This window comes from Schistocerca nitens, chromosome 2 (assembly GCF_023898315.1).
Source record: "Schistocerca nitens isolate TAMUIC-IGC-003100 chromosome 2, iqSchNite1.1, whole genome shotgun sequence".
Classification (NCBI taxonomy): domain Eukaryota; kingdom Metazoa; phylum Arthropoda; class Insecta; order Orthoptera; family Acrididae; genus Schistocerca; species Schistocerca nitens.
The window spans coordinates 967868587-967874791 of NC_064615.1; the positions used below are offsets into that span (position 1 = coordinate 967868587).

Sequence of the window (6205 nt, forward strand, 5' to 3'; positions counted from 1 at the left end):
GGTATGTGACTGGCACATATGACTTAACGAGGCCAACGAACGTGAAAGATAAAAACCTCGTTGTGGGGACAGACTGATCTCCAACGTAGCCCAGGTCTGGGTTAGGTTGCAAGTGATCGGCTATATGTGACTTGACGAAGCCAAAAATGTGAAAGCAAAAAGGCTGGTTGTGAGAGCAAACTGACCTGTAGCTTACTCGGAGGCGTAGGCTAGGTTGGAAGGTGACATGAAAGCCAACCAATATGAAAGCAAGTTACTTGTTTAGGGAGGCAGAATGATCGGGTGCCCATTTGTATGTGACTAGACGAAGCCAACGAATGTGAAAGCAGGAAGTCTGGTTGTGAGGACGGGCTGATCTGTAGCTTAGGCCCAAGTCTAAGTTACGTTGGAAGATAACCATTCATATGTGAGTTGAGGAAGTCAGCGGATGTGAAATCAAATTACTTTTTTTGTGGAAGCAAGCTGAACTGTCACTTAGCCCGAGGTGTATGTTAGGTTGGAAGGTGACCATTTGTATGCGACTAGACGCAGCCGACCAATGTGAAAGCAGAAAAGTCTTAAGTGTCTAGGTATTTGCAAAAATGTCAACACATTTCATCTCCACACACGTGTCACAAGGTCGAAATGTCCCAGTAGGCTGGGACAAAGCTGATCCTCATCATCATAATCTTGGACAGTTTCCAGCCTCTGGCCGGATCTGTTTGGAACGTAAGCCTCTCCATCGTCTTCTGTCTTGCCACCATCTCTCTGTCTTCACCTTGGTCCAGTCTTCTCTTTTCTTCTGGACGCATTCCTCCCCTCCTTTCAGCCATCTGTCTCTCGTTCTTCCTCTTGGTCTCTTTCCTTCCAGTTTCATCTCGTGTGTCCTCCTGTGTATCCTCTTCTCCTCCATTCGCTTAACATGCCCATACCATCTCAGCCTTGATTTCTGTATCTCCTCCTGTAATTGTACAACCTTCATTAACTCTCTGATCCTCTCATTTCTTAACCTGTCTATCTTTGTCACTCCAATACTGCTCCTCAAGAATTTCAGCTCAGTAGCTTGTACTTTTCTTTTCTCTCTTCCTTTCATAGCCCAGGTTTCTGATGCATTTGTCAGAATCGGGACATAGTATGACTGGTATATAACCTGTTTACTGATTTGGGGTACATCCTGGCTCCATATCAGGCTTCTGACACACTTCCGAAATGCTTCTGCTTTTCTCCCCCGCTCGTTTATTTCTCTGTCGTTTTTTCCATCTTCTTGTATCAGGCTTCCTAGGTACTTGAAACTCTCCACTCTCCTCAATCTTTCCCCAACAATTGTTATTCCAGTTGTTCCTTTCTCCTTCGTTGTTGTTGTTGTGATAATCATCTCACTCTTACTTATACTAAATTTCATTCCATATTCTTGCATTGTTCGTTCCCATACGTCCAACTGCTCTTGTACTTCCTCCTCCTTATTCCCCCAAGTCATCAGATCATCTGCATCGTTAGGTGATCCTAATGGGGAATATTTGGGGGTTACCTTCCAGATCTGGCATTCAACTGATAGCCAAGGCAACCTCCAAAAATCTTGGTCGGTAGCGGGGATTGGGGTTATTTTCATTTATCAGCTGTCCCAGGCAAAAATTTAAATTTAGTGACATCTGCGTGACTCAGTAAGTTCTTCGACAATCAATTGCTTTTCTGCAAGGTTCGCAGGAGAGATTCTGTAAAGCTTGGAAGGTAGAAGACGAGGTACTGGCAGAAGTAAAGCTGTGAGGACGGGACGTGAGTCGTGCTTGGGTAGCTCAGGTGGTAGAGCACTTGCCCGCGAAAGGCAAAGGTCCCGAGTTCGAGTCTCGGTCCGGTGCACAGTTTTAATCTGCCAGGAAGTTTCATATCAGTGCACACTCCGCTGCAGAGTGAAAATCTCATTCTGGAAACAGCCCCCAGGCTGTGGCTAAGCCATGTCTCCGTAATATCGTTTCTTTCAGGAGTGTTAGTTCTGCAACGTTCTCAGGAGAGATTCTGTAAAGTTTGGAAGGTAGGAGACGAGGTACTGGCAGAAGTAAAGCTGTGAGGAGGGGCGTGAGTCGTGCTTGGGTAGCTCAGACGGTAGAGCACTTGCCCGCGAAAGGCAAAGGTCCCAAGTTCGAGTCTCGGTCTGGCACACAGTTTTAATCTGCCAGGAAGTTTCATGTAAAATATAGACAGGTTTTTTCTTGAACTTTATTCCATTGACTAAGTGGAAGCTAGTTGAACTAATAAGTGGGTATAATTTAGCCTTGCCATTAAGGTTTTTAAAATAATATCACATTTACGGGCCTGGAAGAGGATTCACCGAACCACCTTCACGCTAATTCGCTATCACTTCACTCTTGAACAGCGCAAGGACAAAAACAAGCAGACATATCTTTCCGCGCAAGTCCCGATTTCTCTCACTTTATTATGATGATCGTTTCTCTCTATTTACGTCGGCGTCAACAAAAGGTTTTTGCATTCGGAGGGGGAATTTGGTGATTGAAACTTCGCTAGAAGATCCCGCCGCAACGGTAAACGTCTTTGTTTTAATGATTTCCACACCAAATCCCGTATCATATCCTTGACCCTCTCTGTCCTATTTCTCGACAATACAAAATGTGCTACCCTTTTCTGAACTTTCTCGATGTACTCCGTTAATCCCGTCTGGTAAGGATCCCACACCATGCAACAGTACTCCAAAAGAGGATGGACAGGCGTATTATAGCCAGTCTTTAGTAGATCTGTTGGGTTTTCTAAGTATTCTACCAATAAGACATAGTTTTTGGTTCGCCTTCCCCACATTTTCTGCGTGTTCTTTCCAATTTACAGGACTTCCAAAGGTTTGTTAAACTATGACTCTAATACTGGATCTGTTATGTCTTCCGTATCGACTCCTGTTTATTCTTCTATCACGCCATCAGACGATTCCTCTCACTTGTAGAGGCTTTCAGTATACTCTTCCAATCTACCCGTTCAACTCTGGAATTGCTCTCGTACACTTAATGTTGACGCATTTGCTTTTAATTTCACCAAATGTTGTTTTGATCTTTCTTTACTTTGAATCAGTCCCTTAGACGACCATTTATTTTTCAATGTCTTCCCATTTTTTCTTTAGCCAATTTGCCTTGGCTTCCTTGTCATCTATAGCTGCCAGTTTCGGTGAACGAATGCCCAGGTATCACTATTCTTCATTGTTGACAATTTCTTGCTAGTCTTCGTTTGGATGTCGTCCAGGCGATGGGTTAACAACAAGACGTTTATTTTGTGAACGAGGTACAGTGATGTTGAACTGTCTGCGTAATTCATTATTGTTATTAAAAAATACGAGGCAACGGCCTTGCCGCAGTGGATACAACGGTTCCCGTGAGATCACCGAAGTTAAGCGCTGTCGGGCGTGGTCGGCACTAGGATGGGTGACCCTCCAGGCCGCCATGCGCTGTTGCCATTTTTCGGGGTGCATTCAGCCTCGTGATGCCAATTGAGGAGCTACTCGACCGAATAGTAGCGACTTCGGTCAAGAATACCATCTTACGACCAGGAGAGCGGTGTGCTGACCCCACGCCCCTCGTATCCGCATCCTCCGCCGAGATGACACGGCGGTCGGATGGTCCCGGTAGGCCTGAAGACGGAGTGCTTTATTATATAATACGATGGTCTAGTGAAATAGTAATGGGCGATGATGTCGTCATACGCTGCGATCCGTTTGTGGACACAAAGGAGCTGTTGTTACATTTGCTAGCACTGTATGATTCTCAGTAGAGGAACATGTCGCCTCGTGCAAAATTTGTGGACAGTATGTATCGTAATTAGCTGTGAAAATTGACATGTGTGAAAGCATACGATAATAGAAGTGAAAATTTCAAAAAAATGTAGGACCACAAACTAAGTGTTTGCGAGATAACTGCGAATATGTGGTTATGAGTTGCCACTGACTTCAGTATCAGATGTTGTCGTAGCTGATATAAATGTGTTTGTAGCATAAACTTTTCGATTAAATTTCGATCTAATTTAGCTGGAATTTCACCTTAGTAAGAGGTACAACGCTACTTCAGCTCGTTAGATCAGTACAATTTACTAGTGAGTTTTCTTCTCATGTAACGTACTGCTTACCCAGTTTAACAGTGTCTTGCTTTTGACAGAACAGGATTAAAATGTGCCATTTTTAAACTAAAAAATAAGAGAAATTTTATATTTTCATTCTTTTCAATCTAATACATAGCACGTTTTTATTAAAGCTGGAAGCTATGTAACGGACTGCAGCTTTCACACTAGTATATCCAGTGGCTGAATACTGTGTCCCAGTATGGCAACACAGTACTCATACAGAGAAACTAAACATCCATTTGAATGAATCAATGAAAATTATTATGAGTACATTAAAATCCACACCGATCCCTTGGCTGCACACGAGCATTAACATTCCACGACCTGAATTGCAACGCCAAGAAACAACCAGTCGAAAATAGAAGAAGCTGCATTACCCCAACTGCCCTCAAACCTTCCAGTTCACACAGTCTTAAAGGACCCTCCTCCGGACCGCTTGATGTCACGCACTCCACTGTGGCATAGTGGAGGGCACAACAAGATGTATGACAGTAAAGAAAAGTGGTCCAAGAGATGGAAAGCTGCAGCAACAAAACATCAAGGCCTTGAAGATCCATCTACCAGCCTACCAGATTTGATCTGAAGAGAAGTGACTGGACAAGAATGAATAGGATAAGAACCGCCTATGCCAGGTGCAATGATCTTATGCGCAAGTGGGGACTCTGAAACACTCCAGCCTGAGATTGTGGGGCCCAGGAACAAATCGTTCAACATATTAGCAGAGACTGCCCTCTGAGAAAGTACCCAGTACCATTCAGTGACTTAACTAGTGCTGCTCACTCTGCTATCAATTGGATTCATTCACTAGATGTTGAATATTGATTAAATGTATTTTTTTTATTAATAACGGTAATATTATAGTTTAGATGTTCTCCTTTTAGTATTGTTGAATTGTTAATTTTCAGAATGTACCTAAACGTATTAGCTTTGTGCCTATATCCTGAAATGTATAACTGCAAAATACACTCCTGGAAATTGAAATAAGAACACCGTGAATTCATTGTCCCAGGAGGGGGAAACTTTATTGACACATTCCTGGGGTCAGATACATCACATGATCACACTGACAGAACCACAGGCACATAGACACAGGCAACAGAGCATGCACAATGTCGGCACTAGTACAGTGTATATCCACCTTTCGCAGCAATGCAGGCTGCTATTCTCCCATGGAGACGATCGTAGAGATGCTGGATGTAGTCCTGTGGAACGGCTTGCCATGCCATTTCCACCTGGCGCCTCAGTTGGACCAGCGTTCGTGCTGGACGTGCAGACCGCGTGAGACGACGCTTCATCCAGTCCCAAACATGCTCAATGGGGGACAGATCCGGAGATCTTGCTGGCCAGGGTAGTTGACTTACACCTTCTAGAGCACGTTGGGTGGCACGGGATACATGCGGACGTGCATTGTCCTGTTGGAACAGCAAGTTCCCTTGCCGGTCTAGGAATGGTAGAACGATGGGTTCGATGACGGTTTGGATGTACCGTGCACTATTCAGTGTCCCCTCGACGATCACCAGTGGTGTACGGCCAGTGTAGGAGATCGCTCCCCACACCATGATGCCGGGTGTTGGCCCTGTGTGCCTCGGTCGTATGCAGTCCTGATTGTGGCGCTCACCTGCACGGCGCCAAACACGCATACGACCATCATTGGCACCAAGGCAGAAGCGACTCTCATCGCTGAAGACGACACGTCTCCATTCGTCCCTCCATTCACGCCTGTCGCGACACCACTGGAGGCGGGCCGCACGATGTTGGGGCGTGAGCGGAAGACGGCCTAACGGTGTGCGGGACCGTAGCCCAGCTTCATGGAGACGGTTGCGAATGGTCCTCGCCGATACCCCAGGAGCAACAGTGTCCCTAATTTGCTGGGAAGTGGCGGTGCGGTCCCCTACGGCACTGCGTAGGATCCTACGGTCTTGGCGTGCATCCGTGCGTCGCTGCGGTCCGGTCCCAGGTCGACGGGCACGTGCACCTTCCGCCGACCACTGGCGACAACATCGATGTACTGTGGAGACCTCACGAGCCACGTGTTGAGCAATTCGGCGGTACGTCCACCCGGCCTCCCGCATGCCCACTATACGCCCTCGCTCAAAGTCCGTCAACTGCACATACG

General features: G+C 46.0%; 1 pseudogene; it reads left to right on the forward strand.

Moving 5' to 3' along the window:
* Positions 1 to 3312: 3312 nt before the first annotated feature.
* Positions 3313 to 3430, forward strand: LOC126237617 (5S ribosomal RNA; annotated as a pseudogene).
* Positions 3431 to 6205: the final 2775 nt, after the last annotated feature.